This window comes from Dipteris shenzhenensis, chromosome 10 (assembly GCF_047967505.1).
Source record: "Dipteris shenzhenensis isolate YYH24624 ecotype China chromosome 10, Dip_SZ_1.0, whole genome shotgun sequence".
Taxonomy (NCBI): domain Eukaryota; kingdom Viridiplantae; phylum Streptophyta; class Polypodiopsida; order Gleicheniales; family Dipteridaceae; genus Dipteris; species Dipteris shenzhenensis.
In genome coordinates this window covers 11,061,333-11,086,615 of record NC_141605.1, presented here as the reverse complement: position 1 = coordinate 11,086,615, position 25,283 = coordinate 11,061,333, and the positions used below count along the sequence as shown (strand labels likewise).

At 48.4% G+C, this 25,283-nt stretch overlaps 1 protein-coding gene across 2 annotated transcripts in view; it reads right to left on the bottom strand.

Moving 5' to 3' along the window:
• Positions 1-25,283, bottom strand: part of LOC147897395 (uncharacterized) — a 200,807-nt gene that overhangs the window by 43,519 nt on the left and 132,005 nt on the right. The gene's annotated exons all lie outside the window — the stretch shown is intronic.

Genomic DNA, 25,283 nt, shown 5'->3' with positions numbered 1-25,283 from the left:
ATTGGGAGCTGCTGGATTTGAGGAGGATGACTACGTCGGCGGTTTGCTTTGGAAGGAGCTATATGGTTGTGGCATCATTTCTGCTAGCTGGAGGTCCTCGGACGGAGGTTTTGTTGTGAGTAAGAGGGTGCTGCAATGTGCGCACGGGTTGGCTAGTTGTGGTGTGAGCACTCAGTTGCTTCAAAGCTGGAAATAGTGAGGCCTTTGGCCACAGGCGGGTGCTGGATGTTGCTGCAGAGACCTCGAATCTCTAGAGATGGTGGGCTGCATCATTGCTAGTGCTCGATGATGATCTTGGGAAAGATATGATAAGATTAGCTTGTGGGTTGATATCTCGAAGGGTCACAAAGATAGCCTTCATGTGGGCTGTGGGTTCATAGTATTCTGAAGTTGACTATTTTCTGAGTTTTGGGGGGAAGTTCAATTCTAAGTTCAGTCTGTTTTGGGCTATGTAGCCTGTTGTCCCTCTTTGAGTTTGTGTGATCCATGTTTAGTCAGTTTTTGTGGGGGGTTTCTCTCGGTGCCTAATACAAATGCCTAATACAAAGACACATACTCTGGAATCTGGTTCATAAGCTCATCATCTACGAGCCCACACTGCAACTGATCCCTATGAAGTCTCAGCTATCTGACGTGGTGAAGTACATAATTCCTGGTTGTCTTTCTTTTTTTTCCTTATCATCTTTTTTGGCGATCCTGTTGGGGATAGGATGAATTGAGATTGGGTACTAAAGACAAAACGGCCCAGAAGAATTGGCTGGGGAATGTTGCTTGAATTTCTCTGTGGTTACGGATTGAAACTATGAGGACAAAGCCTCGCATGAGAGTGATTCATTATGAGTTATGTGGGGAGTGTGGACACAGGAGAGATAGATGCCTTGATGTTGAACTTCGGGTGATATATCTCCGTGCTAAGGTTCAAAAGGCTTTGAAAGTGATTGGTCTTAGGAAGAAGAATGCCAGTCAGATGCAGCGTAAGTTTTCTTCAGTAGAGTGATTATTTTTGTTTTTTTCCCAGAAGAGGTTGGGTGGTATTTCTGGTTGGAAGTGTGTTTGAGATAAGTTAGTTAAGAGGAGAGAGGGCTCATGAATTTCCTCGATTTCACGAATTGCCCAATGAATATCCAGAGAGGCTTTTAGAGTGTTTGGAGTTCACAGCTCTTATTAAAGACAAGAATGCTCCATAAGTCCTTCTTCAGATTCTATCCTTTTGTTTGTTGGGAGAAGCGAGAACTTGGCTGCAGACTTTCTCTGCAAGGATGCGTGATGATCAAGGTGCTCACAGAAACCCGACTTTTCCAGAGGTGAGGATAGCTTTTCTGGACAGGTTTATGTGTGTTAGAGATCCTGATGGCATTTGGAGAGCGCTATGTTTATTGCAGCAACAGCCGACTCAGTTAGTGGATGAGTATAAAAGGATAGGTTTGTTGCTGGTCTGAAGCCAGAGATTAGGATAAAGATTGAATGTAAAGAGCTGGTCACTTATGAGGATGCTCTCAGGGTAGCAAAAGAGAAGGAGAGGAAGCAGATAAGATTGTCACAAATGATGCAAGAGATGCCAATGGTTTAACATGTGCCTGAAATTCTCTCACATGTGAAGCTAGAAATACAGAATCCGAGTATTCATCTCACACATCATGGTTTCAGAACATGGCAGTTCAGAAACATCCCACATCTAATCTTCAAAGTCAATTTAGAGTGTGTGGTAAGGACTCATCTAAAGAATCAAGTCCCTGCTGCTGCTCCTGCTGCCCTCCTTCCTGCTCCCCTCCTTGCTGCCCCCTCCCTCCCCTCCTTGCTTCTCCTCCCTCCCCTCCCCCCTACCTTCTGCTCTCTCCGCCTCCCCCCCCTACTCCCCTCCCTCGCTGCTGCAGGCCCCCCGCGCTGCTGCAGCCCCCCCCTGCGTGTTGCCTCCTCCCCGCGTGCTGCCTCTCCCCTCCCCTCCCTCCTACCTGCTGCTCCCCCCGCCTCCCCCCCTGCTCCCCTCCCTTGCTGCTGCAGCCCCCCCCTGTGCGCTGCCTCCTCCCTGCGCCCTGCCTCTCCCCTCCCCTCCCTCCTACCTGCTGCTCCTCCCTCCCCTCCTTGCTTCTTCTGCTTCCCCCGACTCCCCACCCTACTCCCCTCCCTCGCTGCTGCAGCCCCCCCCTCCGCGCTGCCTCCTCCCCGCGTGCTGCCTCTCCCCTCCCCTCCCTGCTACCTGCTGCTCCCCCCCTCTCCTCCACTCCTCCTCTCCTCTATCCTCCCCACCTCTCCTTCCCCCCCTCCCTCTCCTCCACTCCTCCTCTCCTCTATACCCCCCTCCTCTCCTCTTACTGCCCCCCCTATCCTCTGCTCATCCTCTCTCTCCCTCCTTCCTTTCACTCTCTCCCCTCATCTGGAGTACCCTACTCTCTGTTATGGGTCTCCTGGGCTTCTAGAAAGCAGACAGAGTTCTTTCTTGTGTTTGAATCAGCCTTTTCCACCTCGATTGACGAATGGGTTCCCACTCAGTCAATCCGTTACCGCCCACACCAGCTGCGAGAACCGTCACTTTTTCAAAAGACGAGCTACAACAGTTGCAAAAGGATTTGGAGCATGAGTGTTCCACGACTCTCTTCACACGTATCCATGGCTCCCACCCCTCCAGGTCACAAGCTAGAGATTGGATGCTTGCGGCACATCCCCAGGAGCTCGCCCCCCACCTTAAGGATGTTCGTTTGTTGGGACGAGGTTTCTTTCAGGTGTGCCTAGATTCCCCGGACGTCACGAGAGACCTGCTACAGGTCCGGTTTCTATTTCTAGGCTTGAAGAGGATTTTTTTGTTTCCCTTTCAACTGGGCTTTCGAAGAGGACAAGCAGGGAGTTTCTGTTTTCATCAGGTTCCCTGGTCTCCCCTTAGTTTATCACTAGCTTCTTTCAATCATTGGCGAGAGGTTTGGTGTGGTAGCAGAGATCCCCCCTCTTCCTGGCGAGCCCTCTTCGGCTGTCGAGGCGGTCAGGATGGATGGGGTACCTAGGGTTAGGATCGTTGTCTAGGACCCTAATATTTCAGATGACCACATCATGCTACAGTGACCCAATGGGTCCTTCTTCCACCAGAGATTTGAGGTTGCAGGTCGGCACGACCAATGCAGGATTTGCAGATCCTCGGGGCACTTCACCAGAGATTGCCCCAAGAAGAAAAAGAGGCCCACAAAGCAACCAGCTCGTACTAGCTTACGACAGAGAGCAGGAGCAGGACCTACCGCTTCACAGGCACCGCCTTAGACACGAGCTCCCCCCCCTCCTAGGGCTACTCGAGTCCCTCCTGCACCCCGCACCACCTGTGGTCCACGGTGGGTTCCAGTCGCTGTTAGGCCCTCTACTTCAGATCACACATCCACCGCTTCGGAGGCTAACCCATTGGAGCCTCGAGAGGAGACTAGTGTTCTGGAGCCTTGTTCGACTCCACCCCAGGATCAGGTTGTACCTTCCTCAGTAGCCCAGGTTGTTGGAACCTCATCCGCAGCACTTCTTGATCAGGACTCAGTACAGGTGCCTCCCTCTGTGGATAGAGGGAAGGGGGTCTAACATTCTCTTCCTACTTCGGTAGGAATCCTTCGTACCCCCTCCCCAGGACTGGCTCAACGGAACTCCTTTTCCGCTCTGGAGGACCTCTCTAATCTCCCAGATGATGGTTTTGTACCTTCCACTTTCGGAGAGCGAGCTATCAGCATCCCTTTTGAGAGATCTTTCTCTCTCTCACCTGTGGACTTTCCTCCCCTTGGACCTTGTGTGTATGGCAGGAGGCCAACTCTGGTGGAGGGTTCCTTTTCCGCCACCAGGTCGGGTAAGGTATTCCAACCCGCTTCCTCCCGCCAATGAGGATACTTAGTTGGAATATATAGGCATTGGGCGGTATCCCTCATCGCCGTCGCAGACAGCTGATCAAGAATCAGCTCCATCCAGGTGTTTCAGGTGGTTCCCTAGACATGCTTTTTCCTAAGCAAAACAAACTGGATGTTAGAGATTGCTCCAAGTCAGGTAAGCTGCTTTCTGGCCGAACTTTTTGGCTTCCTCCCTTGGGAACCAGAGGAGGTACATGCATGTCAGTTTAGATTCTATTCTACCTCTGATCATTGGACACGGTACCATAACCCCCTCTAGGGCCCAATGGGTTTTACTTCTGATTGACGGATGTAAGGTTGGTTTCCTCAACCTCTATGCTCCAAACAACAGAGAGGACCGTGTTCTATTTTGGAAAGAGTTGCTCTCGTGGGCTGACATTGCAGATTCATGGATTATTGGAGGTGACTTCAACATGGTTTAGGCAGCTTCTGATAAGCAAGAAGGCAGAGAAGGTGGTATTCATTCCCTCGAGAGAGCAGCTTGGGATGCCTTCTTGTTCAGATTCAGTGGCAGAGATGTTTGGTCAGATGATGCATTTCATGTTCAGTCTCAGTCACTTTTTTTTTCATGGTCGAACCATAGGGTGCAGATGCCTATCCATGCCCGTATTGACAGATTCTATGTGGATGATTGGGCTCTTGATAGAGGGGGGACAGGTTGCATTGCACCTGGTGTTTCCACTTACGACCATTTTCCGGTTGTTTTGTCCATCTCAAAGTCCCATCTGAGAGGACGGTCTCACAGTATCAAGATCCCCGATGCCTTATACACGGATGAGACCCTCACAGAGGCACTCTTGGAGATCTGGGTTTCTCACATGCAGGGGGGGTGGCCAGTCCTTCACATGTGGCCACAGCACTTGCCAGTATCAGCGACTTTTATCACTCCGTTGCTAGTGCTCGGCGAGGTGAGATACTCAGGCGGGAGATTGGCATCCACCGGCAGTTGGCAGCCTTGCAGAGGGAGGATCAGAAACGACCATCTGATGCTTGGGTACAGGAGCGCCTTGCTACAGCCAGGGCTCACTTGCAGACATTGCTTGATTAGAGTGCTTGATCAGAGTGCAGAGCATGCCTTCCATGCACGGGAGTCCTTTTGGATACTCATGGGAGGGAGAGTCAATAAACACTTTTTCTCTACACTTGGTCCCAGACATAGTAGAGAGATTGTCAGGCAGCTTATTGACTCTGAAGGTGTTTTGCAGTCTCATCTGGATACCGTCATGCACTTAGTGACAGCTTTCTATGCCTTCCTTCTTTTCGTAGATCCTGACACACAGGCCAGAGATATGGCTAGAGATGAGATTTGGCAGAGTTTACCTGTGTTGTTGGGCACACTAGAAATGATATGCTCACTTGATGCACGCTTTACCAACACACAGTTCAAGAGTGCTCTCTCCGCCCTTCATAAGGACATGCCCTGGTTCCAATGGTCTTACTCCTTTTTGTACAGCCTTTTGGGATATGATAGGTGATCATATTACTTCAGCCCTGCAGGGCAGTTAGGACTTGGGTGAGATGCCTGACTCACTGACCGAGGGACTCATACACCTTATCCCGAAAGGTGGCAACACGAATTTTGTAAACCATTGGAGATCCATCACTCTTTTGGGCACTCTGTACAAAATCCTCGCCAAGGCGATCAGCATCCGGTTGCAGCCCCTTCTTCTAGACCTCATCCATGATACTCAGACAGGCTTTGTGCATGGCAGGAGCATATTTTATAATATTTTTTCCTTTTGAGAAGCCACAGAGAGGGCTATGCAGAGCGGGGAGAGGCTGGCAGTTCTACTCCTAGACTTTGAGAAAGCCGATGACAGAGTAGATTGGGGTTTTCATGATGGTACTCTTCTACGGTTTGGATTTTAAGATGCATGGATAAGAGGGGTGGCCTCCCTTTATAGATCAGCGCACAGCTAGGTTTTGATTGGAGGGGTAAGGGGTGATAGGTTTCAGATTTCCAGATCAGTTTGTCACGGATGCGCTTTAGCCATCTTCCTCTTTCTCTTTGTGGCAGAAGCTATGAGTATCTTCCTTATATCTCAGGCTGAGCTTTATGGCTTGAGATTGCCCTTGAGACAGGAGCAGGAGCTTCTCAACTACGAGTTGGCTGATGACACTTCTATCTTTATTGAGGCCTCTTTGCAGTCACTTGATTCTTTCCGGACAGCCTTGGATATTTTTTGCTCAGCTGCAAGGGCACACATTAATTGGCATAAATCCTTTGGCTTTTGGATCAGTGATGAGGACACTCCAGGCTAGGGAGTTGACATTGGCTTTTCTTGGATTCAGAGGGGTGTTCCTGTCAGATATTTGGGATGCCAGGTAGGATTGGGCATCTCTCCAGCACAGCAGTTTGCCCCAGTACTAGAAAGTATAAGGAAAAAGCTCCTTTTTTGGAGAGCTCACCCAAACTCGACCTTGCCTCTTTGTGGCAGAAGCTATGAGTATCTTCCTTATATCTCAGGCTGAGCTTTATGGCTTGAGATTGCCCTTGAGACAGGAGCAGGAGCTTCTCAACTACGAGTTGGCTGATGACACTTCTATCTTTATTGAGGCCTCTTTGCAGTCACTTGATTCTTTCCGGACAGCCTTGGATATTTTTTGCTTAGCTGCAAGGGCACACATTAATTGGCATAAATCCTTTGGCTTTTGGATCAGTGATGAGGACACTCCAGGCTAGGGAGTTGACATTGGCTTTTCTTGGATTCAGAGGGGTGTTCCTGTCAGATATTTGGGATGCCAGGTAGGATTGGGCATCTCTCCAGCACAGCAGTTTGCCCCAGTACTAGAAAGTATAAGGAAAAAGCTCCTTTTTTGGAGCTCAGCCAAACTCGACCTTGCCTCTAGAGTTGTGGTAGTGAACCAGGTTCTCTTGGCCACCGCCTAGTTTGTGTGTTCTTTTTTTTTCCCCCCAAAAAAGAGACTTTTATTAAGTAAGAAAGAAACCCGCTAGAGCAAGCTCTGTGCGGAAATTACCATGCTAGGCATGTAATAAAAACACCTCAGAGGAATGAGGTAGAAAGAAACCAAGGCTGAGGCTGAAAATGCCATCTCAACCCTGTAGAAGTCTCAGCAAAGAAGGGAGAGTCTCTCCAATCTCTGAGAAAAGTAACTCTCCTGGAGGAGGCTACTCGAGATGATCCCTGCATGGTCGCCCAAATGGCCATCAGAGTATGTATCGTATCTGTCCAAGTGTACTGGCCAAGAACTGAGAAGGGTGAACCTGAGAACCCTCCAAAGCCTCAGTGCATCTGGCTCTCCAAATGTGCCATGATGCAATGCTAGCTAGGATCTCCCATAGAGAGTCGACCGAGGAGTGAGCAGCCCTCAAAAGAGTGGTTGGAACATCCTCTAGAGAGCACGACTCCACAAGGTGTCGTCGGATGTGAAGAGCCCAAGAGGAGTCAAGTCTCTCAAAAAATACCTGGGGCCCTGAAAGTATAAGCCAAGCCACTGATCCCCAGGTCATATAGAAAGGTAGGTGAACAGAAGTGCTGAAAAGTCTTGCAATCCCCTTCCATATGATTCTCGCCTGTCTGCAATCCCATAGGCAGTGCTGTATTGTCTCCAAAGCAGAAAGGCAGCGAGGGCAAGAAGGGTCAGCTCCGAACTTGGATCTCCAATGGTTCACTGCTATCCCACCATGAATAGAAAGCCAAAAGAAGAGAGTGATTTTTCTATTCCGGTGGGATTTCCAGAGCCTCTGCCAAAAAATTCTCTGCAAGTCAGCAGATTTCTGAAAGTTCTCCCAATGAGAGCTCTGGTAGGCTTCCAACCCCTAGAGCTGAGCTGGAATTTCCTGGCATTACTGATCGTGTAACGATGATCGTGTAACGAAAGAAGGGGATGCCCTTCTCTTGGTGCCCTTCATCTATCCATTCCCATTCCCCAGGGTCCCACTGCAAAAACTTAATTGGGACACCTCCATAGAGCCACAGCCTCCATGAGCCAAGGGCGAGGAGAAGCGGGTCAGGATCCAAGTACCACTGTGAAAGAGAGCCATGCTCCATGAAGCCCACTATCCTGACTGGCTGAAACGGTACCTCCAACAAGATATCGTCTGTGGATCTGGACAGCTTGCCCCTCGAAGAAACATCAAATACTAAGGCATCCTCATGTGGGTCAAGAAAAGTAATCACCTATAAAGGAACTCCTATCTGGAAAATGCCCCCATCCAGGTGGAGCAAGTAATAGGCATGTCATCTGTGTCCACCCAATCCAAGGGCAAGGCTGCATCAATCTGTTGGACTCTCCCTGCACTCCCTCTGAGATTAAGAACCATCTGGGCTTGTTGGTCTGCAGGAAGCTTCCTGAAGGCTTTCCATGCTCCCACTGTAGATGCAGGGCCCCTCTCCCATCTTGGCCACTGCATGTAAGGAGAAGCTCCAAGTGGTCTGCCAAGCTCATGCAAAATCTTGTGATTCCACATGATAGGCTGCCTTTCAATCTCTTCACAAGTGGATGGAGGAATCCTGCGAAGAGTACTCCTGAAGCTGGCCCATGCTTTCAGGATAGCAACCATAAGAGGGGAAGAGGGAGACCTGAGGTGGGCTGTGGTGAAAACCCATCTAGTACTGTGTGTCCAATCCTCTCCTAAAGTGGGCGTGTGAGACTGTATGCATCTGATAAAAAAATCCTTCCAAGGCTCTTGTCCTAGCATAAGCCCTCTCACAACGAACTTGCAGAGTAAAGCTCTGCACTGTAGATCTGGGTCGATGATATTCAAACCCCCTTCTCTTGTAGGAAGAATCAAGGTCTCCCAAGCCACCCTGGCTGTAACATCAGTTGCGCCATCTAGACCACTCCATAAAAAGTTTCGTACAGGCCTCTTAAGCTGAGTGATACAATCCCTAGAGTGGCACCAACAAGAGCATACAAACCATGCTGTGGCTAGAAGAACCTGGTTAACCACCACCACCCTGGAGGCCAAGTCAAGTTTGGCTGAGCTCCAGAAAAGGAGCTTTCTTTTGATGCTTTCCAACACCGGAGCAAACTGTTGTGAGGGAGAGATGCCCACCCCAACCTGGCAACCCAAATATCTGACGGAGAAGCCCCTCTGTACCCAAGTGAAGCCAATATCATTACCCCAATCCGGGGTGTCACCCTCACAAATCGAAAAACCATTGGATTTATGCCAATTAATGTGTGCACCTACAGCCGTGCAAAACAAATCCAAGGCTGTCCGGAAGGAAGTGAGTGTCCTGGGGGAGGCATCCAAAAAAACAGCCGTGTCATCTACCAACTCACTATCCAGGAGCTCTTCTTCCCGGCAGATCGGAAGCCTCAGCACATAAATATCAGCTTGAGATCTAATGTAGATACTCATAGCTTCTGCCACAAACTGAAAAAGAAACGGGGCAAGAGGACATCCCTGGCACACGGATCTGGAAATCTGAAACCTGTCCCCTCTTACCTCCCCAATGAGCAACTCGCTATGGGATGATCTGTAGAGAGAGGATACTCCTCTAATCCATGCATCTGAAAAACCAAAGCGAGATAGAGTACCCTCTAAAAAATCCCAGTCTACTCTGTCGTAAGCTTTCTCAAAGTCCAAGAGTAGAATGGCCAAAATCTCTGGCGGCTTTGCATGGCCCATTTTGAGGCCTCCCAAAATGAGAAAATATTATCAAAAATACTTCTGCCATGCTCAAACCCTATCTACGTGTCATGAATCAAATCTGGAAGAAAAACCCTATAGCCGTAGACTGATGGCTTTCGCCAGAATCTTGAAAAAAGTGCCCAAAAGAGTGATGGGTCTCCATTGAGACACAAGATTCCTATTACCCCCCTTTGGGATGAGATGAATGAGACCATCTGTAAGTGAGTCCGGCATCTCACCAGAGTCCCACACGCCCTGCAGGGCTGATGTAATGTGATCACCAATCTGCTCCCAAAAAGTAATAAAAAAGGAGGGGGTAAGTCCATCTGAACCTGGGCACTTGCCCTTGTGAAGGGCAAGTAATGCAGTCTTGAATTCTGCATTGGTGAAAGGTGCATCCAGAGAAACACACATCTCATCCTTCACCAATACAAGGATACACTGCCAAATAACCTCTCTGGCATCATCAATGGCCTGTGTGCCTGGATCTGCAGTAAGAAGGGATGCAAAAAAATCTGAAGCTACACGCATGACAGCATCAAGATCTGACTATAACACCCCGTCTGAGTCAACAAGCTGCGAAACACTATCTCTACTATGTCTAGGCCCATGAGTAGAGAAAAAGTGTTTGTTGACCCTGCCACCCATCTGAATCCAAAAGGATTCCTGTGCATGAAAGGCATACTCTGCTCTCTCATCCAACAATGTCTACAAATGAGCCCTTGCTGCAGCAAGGCGCTCCTGAATCCAAGCATCTGTGGGCCTCTTCTGCTCTTCCCTCTGAAGCGACGCTAACTGCTGGCGTATACCAATCTCACATCTGAGAATCTCACGTCTCCTAGAATCAGCGACTGTATGATAATAGTCACTAATTCCGGATAAGGCTGCAGCTACCTGAGATGGAAGGACAGCTCCACCCTTTATGTGAGAAACCCAAATCTGTAAAATATCCTCCGTGAGGCTCTCCTCTGCATAAAAAGCATCCGGAATCCTGACACTGGCAGAGCGTCCTCTCTGATGAGGCTCAAGAATCTGCAGCACCACTGGAAAATGATCTGAGGTGGAAACCCCAGTAGAAATGCATACATATCCTCCTCTGTCAAGTGCCCAATCGTCTACATAAAATCTCTCAATCCGTGCATGAATGGGCATGTGTATTCTCATGTTTGACCAAGAGTACAGGAGTGACTGTGGCATAATATGAAAGGCATCATCCAATCAAGTGTCTCTGCCACTGAACTAAAAGAGAAAGGCATCCTAGGCTGCCCTCTCCAAAGAATGAATTCCACCCTGTCTACCTCCCTTTTTTTCTGTAGGGAACTCAACCATGTTGACCAATGATCCAAGAATTTGCAATGGGGGCCCAAGAGAGTAACTCCTTCCAAAAGGAGATCCGCTCCCCTCTGTTGTTGGGAGCATAAAGAATGAGAAGACCAATCTTATGCCCTCCAATCAAAATAATGATCCATTGAGCTCTAGAAGGGGAGATAACACCATGACCAGCAACCAAGGGGAGAATAGAAAGAGAGACCGAAATGCAAGTACCTCCCCTTGTGCCCATAGCAGGCGATCAGAAGGTATGTCCTGAAAGCAGTTTGCCAGACTTAGAGCAATCACTGGCATCCAGCCTGTGTTCCTAGATAAAAAGGATATCAATAGCACGTCCAGTGATGCCTGGATGAAGCTGGTTCCGGATCAGCTGCCTACGGTGATGGTGTGGAACTCCGCCTAGGCCCTATATGTTCCAGCTGACTATCCTCATCGACAGGAGGATGCTGGATGGAAAGGCTTACCCGACCTAGTAGAGGAGACCAGCTTCCTTTGGGCCGAAACACTCCTGCTGAGGGCAAGAAACTCAACAGGTGAAAGGATCCCCACACCTACTGAAAGGGAGGCCCTGTCAAAGGAATCCCAATGACCGGGACCCCTAAGGTGGAGGGCACAAACTCCTCATCATCCATGAAAGTTGCCGAATCTGCCAGTGCCAAAAAAGAATTCCTGATAAGCATGTCTAGCTGAGGAGTGCGAAGAAGACCTGCACTCGTGGAAGATAGAAAAGAAAGACCTGCCAGGCCTCTATCAACAGAACTGGAGCTAGGGGTTGAGGAGGCCTGTGGCTCGGGTGAGTGAAGAGGAATCAGGAGCCCTCATCTGCGCCTGCACTTTCTCGGTTGTCCTGACTGTGGTAGGAACAGTTTGCGGGGAAGAAGTACCTGTAATCCCCTCATGGTCAGAAACCAAGGGGTCAGAGACCAAAGTGACTGGGGTTGGTGGATCTAAAGGCCCCTCCTGATGTGGAACTGTGGTGTCTGGGGCTGTAGCAACATCCACCTCTGGAGTCTGGAAGGTGTCTGTCTAAACAGGATCAAAACTCTCCTCCTGAGGTGAGGGAGCCGCTCTGATAGCTCTCCATCATGGTACTGGGTGTGCTGCGGGCATTGGGCGCCCTACTGCCCCTGGTGGTCCTGGGGTGCACGAAGCAGGGTGCCCTGTTGCTCTTGGTGGTCCTGGAGTGCGTGGTACAGGGTGCTGGGGAGGTGCAGTCGTGGTAGTACGTGAAGGAGCCACACCAGAAGACCTCTTCCTTGGGCAGTCTCTAGCAAAGTGCCCAAGGGTCCTGCAAATCCTGCAGTGGTCCTGTCTACCTGAAATCTCGACTCTCTGTCGAAAGAGAGAGCCGTCTGGACGCTGAAGCATAATGTGGTCATCTGAGATATTAGGGTCAAAGACAATAACCCTAACACGAGGCACCCCGTCTGCAGTGACTGCCTATGCCGAGGAAGAAGGTATGCGAGGAAGGGAGGGGATCTCCGTGACCACTCCGAATGTGGCTCCGATAGTGGCAAGCAATCGATGGTAGACCTGAGGAAGACCAGGAAACCTAATGAACAGTGATGTGACCTGCCTGTCCTCCTCGATCGGATTGAAGCCCAAGGTGTAGAGCAAAAGAAAGATCCTCCTCGAACCCAAAGCCAGGGGATTAGCTTTGAGAACAAGGGCTGTGGACTCGTGGGAGTCGAAACCACTTGGAAGAATCCACGTCCCAAAAGTCGAATATCCCTGAGGTGAGGAGCGAGGTCTCTTGGTAACGCCGCCAGCCTCCAGTCTCTAGCCTATGATCTGGAAGGGTGTGACCCAAAGATGCGGGTGAAAAGTGATGTGGAGCCCTCTAATTCCACATCTTTCTTGAGCTGCTGCAGCTCGTCTTCTGAAAAAATGACGGTTCTCGCGGCTGGTGGAGGTGGACGGAGATTGGCTGAATGGGGATCCATTCGCCAATCGATATGAAAAGGTCGATTCCAACACTGAAAAAGCTCTGTCCGTGAAACTACTGCCCAGGACGCCCTGAACGCGGGTGCAAGAAGAAGGAGAAAGAGAGGGTAGGAGAGAGGGGAAGGGAAGGGAAAGAGAGGGGCAGGAAGAAGAAGAAAGAGAGGGGAGACGGAGGTAGGCTGAGGGAAAGGCGTGGGGAGCTAAGTTAGGAAGGAAGGGGGCGGGGAGGGAGAGGGAGCAGGTTTTTTTTTAATTACTGTCTCTCTTTCTTTTCTTTTCTTTTTTTTTTTTTCCGGGGGGGTCACCTTGGGAGGGAGAGCAGCGGGGGGGGAGAGCGTGGGGGAGGGAGGGGGGTGGGGGAGGAGAAGGGGGCGGGGGGGCTGGCGGGGGGGAGGGATGTTGAGATATTGAGCTCCACTCGCGATATGCCAGGGTGACTGTTGTGCATTTATGTCACCGACTTGTTAGCTGGAGATGCGGTTGGTACACCGCCCACGAATAATAGCTGGATGACAGCTATCCTTATCTACACTAGTTCCTGGCTCAGTTAGTATGCCACCTTAGTTAGTTGAGTTTGGTTTGAGACCCACATATAGGGTTCTTCTATGCTTTCACAAATAAGAAGAGGAAAACTGTTTTCAGCCTCCACCTTTGTGTGTATTCCCCCATTGTGCATGTGAGAAAGCCACAAGTGAGACTCCTTCCCTCTCTCCCAAAATCTTCACATGGTATCAGAGCTTTGTTCATGGTAAGGAGCTCAAGAAAGCAAGCCAAGTTCGTGGTGTCCTGGTAAGAGGACCAGTGTTGCTTTCCTATTTCGAGTTTGGGAGCAAATCTCTGCAGGTAGCACAGCCAGAAGTGCAGGAGTGCACTGTTTCAGATTGAGACGCCCTTCGCGGTGTGGCGAGAGCGCAGTATATGCTGCGGGTAAGGGCATAGCCCGGAGTGACTTTATTTTTCTGATTTGAGGCCGTTTCGGGGCCCGTTTTGAAGGCGGAAGTTCTTCGCAGGCACTCAGAAAAAGGCCCTGTTTTTTGCTGTGCGACCACTGCGCGGCTAGTCGGTGGAAAGGTGCCGCAGAAATTGCATCGTATGCCTATGTGCAGAGATATTGGGAGTTGCAGATTTATGCCTGTTGCCTGTTGATGCAAAATCGTCACTAGGAAGTGACTGTGTGGTGAAATACCACTTTCGTCAGTTTTGCAGATCTACCCGTGTGAGGCAAAAGCTGTGTTTTTTTGCAGTGACAGAATATTTTGCAGTGTTCTGTAATGGCATCTGATTCTCTTTCACAGATTGTCACTGAAAAGCTTGACAAGAACAACTTCCAGGCATGGAAGTTTAGAATGACGAATTTCTTGATGGGAAAAGGCTATTGGGAATTCATTACAGGAAATGAAGAAGAACCTGTTCTTCCTAATGTTCCCAGTCAACAGGAAATGCAAGCATTCAAAGGATGGCATGAGAGAGCCAGGAAAGTTATGTACTGGCTGTCTATCAGTATTTCGGACTCCATGATTGTGCATATTCAGGATGCAAATACGCCAAAGGAGGCATGGGATACTTTGGCAAAAATGTATAGCACAAATACGCAAGCCAGGAAAATGCAACTCAAACAGGAGTTGCACAATGTGCAGAGAGAAAATTTGAGCATAAATGACTACCACATGAAAGTGAAGAAAATTGCAGATGCACTTGCTTCCATTGGGTCGCCAGTGGATGATGACGATTTGGTTTCTGTGACCTTGAATGGTCTAGGAAAGGATTATGCACAATTCCGGACATCCATTGCCGTCCGTGAAAAATTTCCAGATTTTGAGGAGTTGATTGCTCTTCTAATTTCTGAAGAGCAGAGAAATGGGGGTGCATCTTCTTCAGCAGGAACTTCAAAAGAAACTATCTTCTACTCAAATGCTGGCAGAGGTAGAGGCAGAGGTAGAGGAGGCCGATCTGCAGGCCGTGGTAGAAATCAGAATATGCAGCAAACGCAAGAAAACCAGTCCTATGCAGGAGGACGTGGTAACTCTAGAGGCAGGGGGAGCCAAAGAGGCCGTGGTGGATGGCAGAGAAGCCAAAATGCAAACAGCAATGTTGAATGCTACTATTGTGGCAAAATGGGTCATATGGCTAAGGACTACTACAAAAAGCAGAATGACATTATGAATGGAAAATTGCAGCAAGGCAATTATGCATCTTCTAGCAGGCAGGGTGATGACAGAAATGAGCATCTATTTATGGTGCAGCATATGACCAATTCTGTGACAAGTGCAGAAGAACAAAATGATGTGTGGTATGTTGACTCAGGTGCGTCAAACCACATGATGACAGGTCATGCAGAATGGATGCAAGATGCAAGGAAAATGGAAAAGCCAGGATTTGTGGAGACTGGTGATGATACTGCACATCCTATTGTGCAGATTGGCGTCTTTATTGGTTATTCTCTGCAGCAGAAAGGGTATAGATGCTATAACCCTTCTACACGTAAGTTCTGAGCAGAGATGTTGTTTTTGATGAGATGAGCAGCTGGTATAAACCAGTAAATGTGATGATTGATGTAGATGCACAAAATGGTAATGCTGCACAGAATGCACAGCAGCAATCACAAAATATCAGTGGACCTGGAGTGTCCTCTACCAGTGGTTCACATACTTCGCCATGGACAGGCAGATTGAGATCAGGAGAATCCCCTCAAAGCAATGCAGAGAGTGGTACGCAGGTATCACGAAAAGGAAAAGAGAAGGTAGATCAGCCCATGTTTGATGTGAATGCAGGTCACTCTTGTGTGGATGGTGAATCCAGTGGCTCAGAACAGAGCATTGATGATGAGTTGGGTATTCCTTCTGTTGTTACACCTGGAGTAAGGAAGACCAGGGATGTTTTGAGAGCACCTGGAAGTGAGCCTATTTTGCGCAGGTCTACCAGGGTTAGGTATCCTGTGGATAGGTTGAAATATGATGGATTTACAGCCATTCACTATGCCTATATGGTCAAAGTGATACAGGAACCAGAACCCACTTCTTTTGAGCAAGCCATGGGAAATGAAAAATGGGAGAAAGCCATGGATGAAGAAATGGATGCCTTGGATGCTAATGCTACATGGGAATTGGTGCCTTTGCCTAAAGGCAAGAATGCAATTGGTTGTAAGTGGGTTTATAAGATCAAGCACAATGCAGATGGTTCTGTGAATAGATACAAGGCAAGATTAGTTGTCAAGGGGTATGCACAGACATATGGCATTGATTATGAAGAAACTTTCAGCCCGGTTGCAAGGATGGCAACCGTAAGAGCAGCCATTGCTATGGCTGCATCAAAGGGATGGTCTTTACATCAGATGGATGTAAAGAATGCCTTCTTGCATGGTGATTTGCAAGAAGAGGTCTTTATGGAGCAGCCAGCAGGTTATGTTCATGCTATTCATCCTGAGTTTGTTTGCAGGTTGAAGAAAGCCTTGTATGGCTTGAAGCAAGCACCTAGAGCATGGTCTGACAAGATAGGACAGTATCTTGTCACTATTGGCTTTCAGATTTCCAAGGCAGATTTCTCACTCTATGTGAGAAAAACAGAGAAAGGGATTATGCTGCTGGTCATTTATGTTGATGATTTGATCATCACAGGTGATAGTGATGAAGATATCCTTCATGTGAAAATGCTATTGAGGCAGAAGTTTGAGATGAAGGATTTGGGAGAGCTGTGTTATTTCTTGGGCATTGAGGTGATTAGATCACCAAGTGGGATACAGCTCTTGCGATACAGCTCTTGCAGAGGCAGTATGGATTGGACATGCTGTCCAAATATGGGATGACAGGCTGTAAGCCTATTTCAGTTCCTTTGGAGCAGAATGTGAAGCTGAGCGCAGATGTAGGTGAGCTTCTGGAGGACCCTACTATGTACAGACGCATAGTAGGAAGTTTGATTTACATGACTATTACCAGGCCAGATTTGAGCTATGCTGTTGGGTTGGTAAGTCAGTTTATGCAGGCTCCAAGGAAATCGCATTTGGATGCGGCTAGACGCATACTCAGGTATGTGAAGTCCACATTGCAGTATGGACTATTTTATGAGGCTGGGGTTCAGATACAGTTGCATGGATACACTGATGCTGATTGGGCTGGTAGTATTTCTGATAGACGATCTACCAGTGGATATGTGTTCTCTTTTGGGAGTGCTGCAGTCACTTGGAGCAGCAAGAAACAGCCTACAGTTGCCTGTCGAGCACAGAGGCTGAGTACAGAGGTGCAGCAATGGCTGCATGTGAGGTAGCTTGGTTGCATAACCTACTCTATGATATGCATCAGTCTACAGATGGGCCGGTTGTCATTTATTGTGACAACATGAGTAGTATACATTTGGCAAAGAACCCAGTCTTTCATGCCAGAACAAAGCACATTGAGGTGCATTATCACTATGTGCGGGAGAAGGTTTTACTAGGTCTTATTGATCTAGTTTATGTCAGCACAGAGGATCAGGTAGCTGACATATTCACGAAAGCATTGGGCGCAGAGAAGCTGCGCAAGTTCAGAGACCTACTTGGTGTGCAGGAATTGGGATTGAGCTCGAGGGGGAGTGTTGAGATATCGAGCTCCACTCGCGATATGTCAGGGTGACTGTTGTGCATTTATGTCACCGACTTGTTAGCTGGAGATGCGGTTGGTACACCGCCCACGAATAATAGCTGGATGACAGCTATCCTTATCTACACTAGTTCGTGGCTCAGTTAGTATGCCACCTTAGCTAGTTGAGTTTGGTTTGAGACCCACATATAGGGTTCTTCTATTTCTTTGTACTAAAGTTCTTTTGGCTTTCACAACTAAGAAGAGGAAAACTGTTTTCAGCCTCCACCTTTGTGTGTATTCCCCCATTGTGCATGTGAGAAAGCCACAAGTGAGACTCCTTCCCTCTCTCCCGAAATCTTCACAAGGGAGGGTGGAGGGGAAGGGGGCAGCGGGGAGGGGGAGAGCAGTGGGGGGGAAGAGGGAGGGCGAGGGAGGGGGGCGGGGGAGGAGAAGGGGGCGGGGGGGCTGGTGGGGGAGAGGGAGGGCAGAGGAGAAGGGGGCAGCGAGGGAGGGGAGAGGAGAAGGGGGCAGCAGGGGGGGGGGGCAGCGGAGAAGGGGGCAACAGGGAGAGGGAGAGGATGGGGGAGGAGAAGGGGGGCGGGGGGGCTGACGGGTGGGGGAGAGGTTGGGCGGGGAGGGAGAGCTAGGGGGTAGCGGGGGGGGGGAGAGGGAGGGCGGGGAGGAGAAAGGGGAGAGGGAGGGTGAGGGAGGAGGGAGAGGGGGCTGGCGAGAGGGGAGGGAGAGGAGGAGCAGCGAGGGGCGGAGAGGGGGGGGCAGCGAGGCAGAGGGAGAGGGAGAGAGGGGGGGGCAGTAGCTCACGGGGAGGAGCAACAGCTCAAAAACTGACATTTGTGTGTTCTTGCTGGTGCCATTCTAGGGATTGCATCACTCAGCTAATTAGACCACAGTCAATAATTTTTTATGGAGTGGACTTGATGGCACGGTAGATGTTGCAGCGAGGGTGACCTGGGAGACCATTATTCTCCCTACTTGGGAAGGGGGCCTTAATATCATTGTCCTGGACTTGCAGTGCAGGGCGTTGCTTTGTAAGGTGGTGGTGAGGGGACTCATGCCTGGGCAGGAACCTTGGAAGGATTTCTTTTTTAGACGCATTCATGCTTGCACACCTACCTTAGGAGATGATTCGGTGGACAGCCCTCGCTGGAATTTTACTTCCGCCCCTCTCAGGTCTCCTGCCTCTCCTCTCATGACTGCCATCCTAAAAGCTTGGGGGAGCTTCAGGAACACTCTTCGAAGGGTTCCGCCCTCTACCCTTGAAGAGATTGATAGGCAGCCGATCATTTGTAACGATAGTATACTGTATGAGCATGGCAGACCTCTGGGCACTTCCCATTATATGTAGTGGTCTGGATGGGAGAGAGGCCCCGCCTACACAATAGGCACTTGGAAGGCTTTTATTAGGCTACCTGAGGTTTAGAGGTTACAGTCTGTGAGTCACCTCAGAGGGGTAGCACGGAGGATTCAGCAAATAGATGGAGCCATCCCGGTGGAATGGACAGTTGAGATGCCTATTACTTCGACCACTTGGATGGGAGCTTTTTCAAGGAGGGCAGTTCCTCTACAAGTGATCGCTCTTCGAGGTCTTGGGGAAGATGCTCTGGTCTTTGACGTTGGGGATGGAGGTATACTCTCTAGATCCACGGATGATATTCTTCTAGAGGTTGCCTTTCAGCCTATCAAGATTGCTGGTTTTGTGGACCATGGAGCGGGCTTGCAGTGGTACTTGGACCCTGACCCTCTGCTCTTGGCCCTAGGATCCTGGAGGTTGTGGTTATATGGAGGTGCACCTATCAGCTGCTTGCAGTGGGACCCAGGAGAGTGGGAGTGGATAGATCATGATCACCGAGAGAGGGGGATTCCCTTCTTTTGTTTCACAGTTCGTAATGCCAGGAGATTTCAGCTGAGCAGTAGAGGTTGGGTTCCCTCTAGTAGAGCCCCCCATTGGGATAGCTTCTTCATCACCGCAGATTTGCATAGGAATTTCGGGAGGAGGCTCTGGAAATCCCTTAGAAATAGAACGATCACTCTTTTCTTTTGGCTTTCTATTCATGGAGGGATTGCAGTGAACCAGTGGAGATTACGATTTGGGGCTGATCCCACTTGTCCTCGTTGTAATTTTGCAAAGGAGTCAGTGCGACATTGCCTTTGGGACTGCAATCAAGCTAGGATTGTTTGGAAAGGAGTTGCTCGGATACTTAGCATTTTTCATACTTCCCCTTTCTTCATGACTTCGGGCTCGATCGCATGGTTATCCCTTACTGGGCCCCAGGTGTTTCATGAGGGTGAGCCTTCTTCTTGGGCACTCTCGATTTGCCGACAAATGATAGAGCCCTGCTCTCTTCAGGAGGTACCACATATTCCTTTCAGAGCTTCACATGTTTCAGTGGACACCTCTTGGGAGATTTTGGCTAGCGTTGGCACATTTGGAGAGCCAGATGCACAGAGGCCTTGGATGGCACCCAAATACACCCATCACAGGCGTTCACGGGTATTTGGAGTGACATGGTTCACACTTTGATAGCCATATGGGCTAACATGCAGGGCCCTTCACGGGCAGCCTCTTCTAGGAGGACTGTATTTCTTCAAGTTTGGAGGGGTTCTCCCTTTTTCTCTGAGGTTGCTACCGGATTGAGATGGCACTATCAGCCCCAATCCTTTCTTTTTGGCTCTTGAGCTTTTCATGCATTGCATGGTGTATCTCGTATTCCTGTATGTAGCTTGCTCTAACGGTCTTCTTTAATACTTAATAGAAGTCTCTTTTTTGGAAAAAAATAAATACATACAGAAGCCTGAAGTCAAGAAGGAGGAGAATATAAAAGAAGAAATTCATGAAATGTCGGAGCTTATAAATAGTTTGAGTTTGAACTTAATGAATGGTAGGGGAAGAGGTAGATCATCGGGTGGTTATGGCAGAGGCAGTATGCCTTCTTCAAATAATTCAGAGGCCCGTGGCAGGCAGGACGAGGTCAAGGGTCATTTGCACCTTGTGTCCACTGCTTTAATTGTGGAGAGTGAATACATTACAGCACACACTGTGATAAGCCTCCTCGTGCTGGAGGTGATGTTTTGTCCATTGCCAATAGGGTTAAATGATCATAGTGTAGAAGTAAAAGATGCAGGTCAACCTAGTACCTCTGGAATCCATAGAGCCACTGCAGAAGAGAAAGGGAAAGGTAAGGCAGTTACATTTGGCTTGTTGGAGTTGGAGGAAGTTAAAGATGTCATGGGGTGCAAAGAAGGGGAAGCAGCCTGAGGAGATGATGACCTACCAAAAGAAGAATAGCAGGAAGCCCAGAAGGAAGTACAGAACTGCGGATTATCCCATGGGGAAGGAGCAAGGAGATTATGATTTGGTGGAAGATCTTTCAGCGAGAAAAGCGGACATTACATTTGCTCAAATGATTGGTCTATGCCCAAAGCTTAAAAAAGAATGGAGGCAGGCTGTAAATCCAGCAAAGAGGAACTCTCATAAGGGTACAATTAAGCTGATGTCTGTCTCAGAGTTGCCAAATTTTTTACCCGCTGTAGAAGCCTGGCATAAAGGAAAGGGTTTTGGAGAAGCTTATATAGATGGGGGTGCACAAATTTGTGTGATTACCCAGGCTTGTGTGGAAAGATTAGGACTGAAGATATCCCGCTCCTCTAGTCATCGCATCAGAATGGCAAACCACTCCAAGGTGAAGACTCTAGGGATAGTACCTGGTCTGGAGGTTGAGGCATTTAGTGTTTCATGTCGAGTGGATTGTCATGTGATGCCTGCGGGGTTGGGAGCCTATCCTTTGATTCTTGGAAGGCCGTGGTTGAGGAAGGTAGGTGCAATTCAGAATTGGCAGAAAGGAATCTTTTCTGTACATACGAATGGGAAGAAATTGAATTTCGATATGGTAAGCAGGGCTGAAGTTTGAGATTCAGCAAGTGAAGAGGAAGAGAGAAGTGAAACCTGGATTTTGTGGGGGCAGCAGGGTTCGGTAAGGAAGAGGTGGATAGGTTTGAGGTTATCGAGGATTTACTGCAGCCCAAATGTTCTCAAGAATCAACCCAGGTGTTGATTGAGCAATCATTGAATCCTGATCAAGATGTTGATTATTTACTGCAGCCCAAATGTTCTCAAGAATCAACCCAGGTGTTGATTGAGCAATCATTGAATCCTGATCAAGATGTTGCAGAAATACCCCAATTTGTTTATCACCTCTTATGAGGAGATCAAGGGATTTAAAGGGAAGCCTCTGAGGATTGAGCTGAAGGAAGGTGCCAAACCTGTTTTTGTGAAAATAAGGAGATTAAGCCAAGAATAGAGAGATGTGTTGGAGGAAGAAGTAGATAAGCTTCTCAAGGCAGGAATAATTTATCCTGTAGTTCACTCTGATTGGATAAGTCCTGTGGTCATAGTGCCAAAAGGTGTAGACAAATGGACAGTCTGTGTTGATAACCTCTGAATGCAGTGACAAAGAGAAACCACTATCCTCTGCCTTTTCTAGATGATATTCTTGACAAAGTGGCGGGTCATGAAATGTACAGCTTGTGTGACGGATATTCAAGATACTTCCAGATAGCCATAACCCAGGAAGATCAAATCAAGACTACCTTCATTACCCCCTGGGGCTGTTTTTGTTACAGGAAAATGCCTTTTGGAGTTACCAATGGCCCCTCGCACTATCAGGAGAATTCAGATTTGATTTTATCACCCTTCCTAGATAAATTTTGTAAAGGGTTTATTGATGACATCTGTGTGTACAGTGGAAGAAGGGAGCACTGTGGAAAGCGGGATCAGGTATTCTATGAGATTGATAATAATGGTGGTCAATGAAATCCTAAGAAGACTCAGTTAGCTCGGACCAGCATTAAAATATTGGGGCTTATAGTATCTGAGAATGGGATTGAGCCCGGATCCAAGTAAAGTAAAAGCTTTAGTTATGCTGTCCTCTCCTGAGAATACCAAGCAGTTGCATACCTTTCTCCAGAGGGTGAAGTATCTGTCGAGATTTATTCATATGTTATCTCAGATTTTGTATCCTCTTCAGCAGGTGGTAAAATCTGAGTCTCTAAAATGGACGACAAAGAGTGAAGAGGTGTTTGAGGCAGTTAAGGAATCCTTGACTCATATTTCAGGTGTAAAGCCACCAGATTATTCCAGGACTTTTTATGTGAATCCGTCTGTGGGACCAGATGCTATTGGTGCTATTCTCCCTGTTGCTGCTTTCCTGAAGCCCAGGAGACCCCTAAAGGAGAATAGGGTACTCCAGATGAGGGGAGAGGGTGAAAGGAAGGAGGGAGGGAGAGGATGAGTAGAGGAGGAGTCAGCAAAGGGATAGGGGGGGCAGCAAGAGGAGAGGAGGGGGGGATAGAGGAGAGGAGGAGTGGAGGAGAGGGGGGGGGGGGGGGGGGGGAGGCCAGGGGAGCAACAGGTAGGGGGGAGGGGAGGGAGGAGGCATCGTGTGGGGGGTGGCTGCAGTAGCGAGGGAGGGGAGTCAGGGGGGGAGGCAGGGGGTACGGGGGAGGGGAGGGAGGAGGCGGGGGGAGCAGCAGGTAGGAGGGAGGGGAGGGAAGAGGCAACGCGCGAGGGGGCTGCAGTAGCGAGGGAGGGGAGTTGGGGGGGAGGCGGGGGGAGCAGAAGGTAGGGGGGAGGGGAGGGAGGAGAAGCAAGGAGGGGAGGGGGGGGGCAGCAAGGAAGGGAGCAGGAAGGAGGGCAGCAGGAGCAGCGGGGAGCAGAAGCAGTCAGGGGGACTTGTTTGTAGTAGGTCTCTAGGTGTGTTTCTAGTGTATTTTAGTAGACACCATTCTTCTTTATACATGTGCTCACTTGCGTAATTCTTACCAATTATTTCTTCAATCTCAATCCATTTACTCTGTTCTTGTGTAGACTACCATCAAGATTCTCCAACTGATATGATCCATTTGAGAACTTCTCCTTCACTCTGAACAGGCCTTCCCACTATGTCACAAATCTTGTCTTGAAAGTATGATCCAATTTACTATCATATCTAAGAACCAGATCTCCAATCATGATTCTTTTATCTGTGTAATTCCTTTTTTTTTTCCAAAGAAAGGAACCTTTTATTAATGCTTGAAAGATTTCATACAAGACAACAGCCCCGAAAGAGAAACCGGCCTATTCTAGAGAAGCCCAGCTCACTGCCTGGGGGATCTTTGGAACTGGGGCTAACAGCCAAGTGGGGGGACTATACATTATCCATGTATTTCCTACTTACCCTCTCTTGATTTCTTTCCTGAGACAGGATATAATGCTCCACTACTTTGATTCTGTCCAACTTGGCTTCTTGCATATCCAGCAACCTATTTTCATACATCTCATCGGGTTGTCATCCAACTTCATAAGTGTTTGAAGTGCTGGAATCTCCACTTCCATTGGCAAAAAAGCTTCCTTTCCATATATCAAATGATAAGGAGAAAACTTAGTTCCTTCCTTCACAGCAATGCGGTATGCCCACAAATCCCATGATACTGCTAAGTCCCAACTCTTCTCAAGACTTTCATCATCTTCCCCATTATCCCTATAAGCTCACCATTAAAATACTCATCCATGGCATTGCATTGTGGATAGTGTGGAGTGGCAAACCTGTGCTTAATTTTTAGCTTATCACATAGAAGGTCCACTAATTCACTCCTAAACCCCGGACCTCTATCTGAAACTATTTCCAGAGGTACACCAAAACGACAGCAAATATCCTCATGAATAAACTAATGCATGCCACAAGCACTTTTAGTACCCACTTGCCTACCGACTAACCACATAGAAGCCCAATTCTGACACATGCAAAATCTACAAGATACCCTTAACAAAAAAATGCTCATGCTTTCATGCACATATGACTCGGGACAACCATGAAGAGCACATGTCATCCCGCAACAAAACACTGTCACACATTGAATAACATTCTGTGGATTACCCTGGTGCAACTGCACTACTGCGTTATATAGCTAAGTGCCTATGCTCTAGTATAAACAGAACTCAAAAACTTATTACAGTTTTTAGCCTATCAACGGGAGACGACGAGGCAGGGGAGTTAGCTTAGCTTGAAGCAGGGAGAGACTAGCTTCTAATTGTAGTTCTAGTAAATCCAGTATTCTTGATTGTCACTCATCCCTTCAATGTTTTTCTGATATGTAATATATTTTACATTTCATGAAAAAGATAGGGCAATCTATTTCTCATTCTTTTTTTTTTTCCAAGAAAGAGACTTCTATTAAGTAAGAGAAAAAACCTGCGAGAGCAAGCTCAAAGCGGAATACATCATGAAATCATGAGGATAAATAAAAAATCCCCTCAGAGTGAGGTGGAAAACAACCAAGGCTGAGGCTGAAAGTGCCACCTCAACCCTGTAGTATTCTCAAAGAAGAAAGGAGAATCCTTCCATTCCCTGAAGAAAGAAGCCCTCCTAGCTGAGGCTGCACGGGAGTCTCCCTGCATACCCATCCATACGGCCATCAAAGTATGTACGGTGTCTGTCTAGATACTAGCCAATGTGTGTGAGGGATGAACCTGAGTACCCTCCAAAGCCTCTGTGCATCTAGCTCTCTAGATATGCCAGGATGCTATGCTCACTAGAATCTCCCAAGAAGTATCCACAGAGGCATGTACAGCTGTAAAAGGAAGGTGTGGTACCACATCCAACGAACAGGACTCAGTCCGATGACGTCGAACTGAAATGGCCCGAGAGGAGTCAAATCTCTCATAGAAAATCTAAGGTCCTATAAGAGAAAGCCAAGCCACTGAGCCCCATGTCATAAAAAATGGGGAGTGGGCAAAGTGACTGAAAATCCTGGCTACCCCCATCCAAATCATCCTCGCCTGTCTGCAATCCCATAAGCAATGATGAATGGTCTCCGAAGCAGAGAGGCATCGAGGGCAAGTAGGGTCGGCTCCGAACCTGGACCTCCAAAGGTTCATTGCAATCCCACCATGGATAGAAAGCCAAAAGAAGATAGTGATCTTTCTATTCCTGTGGG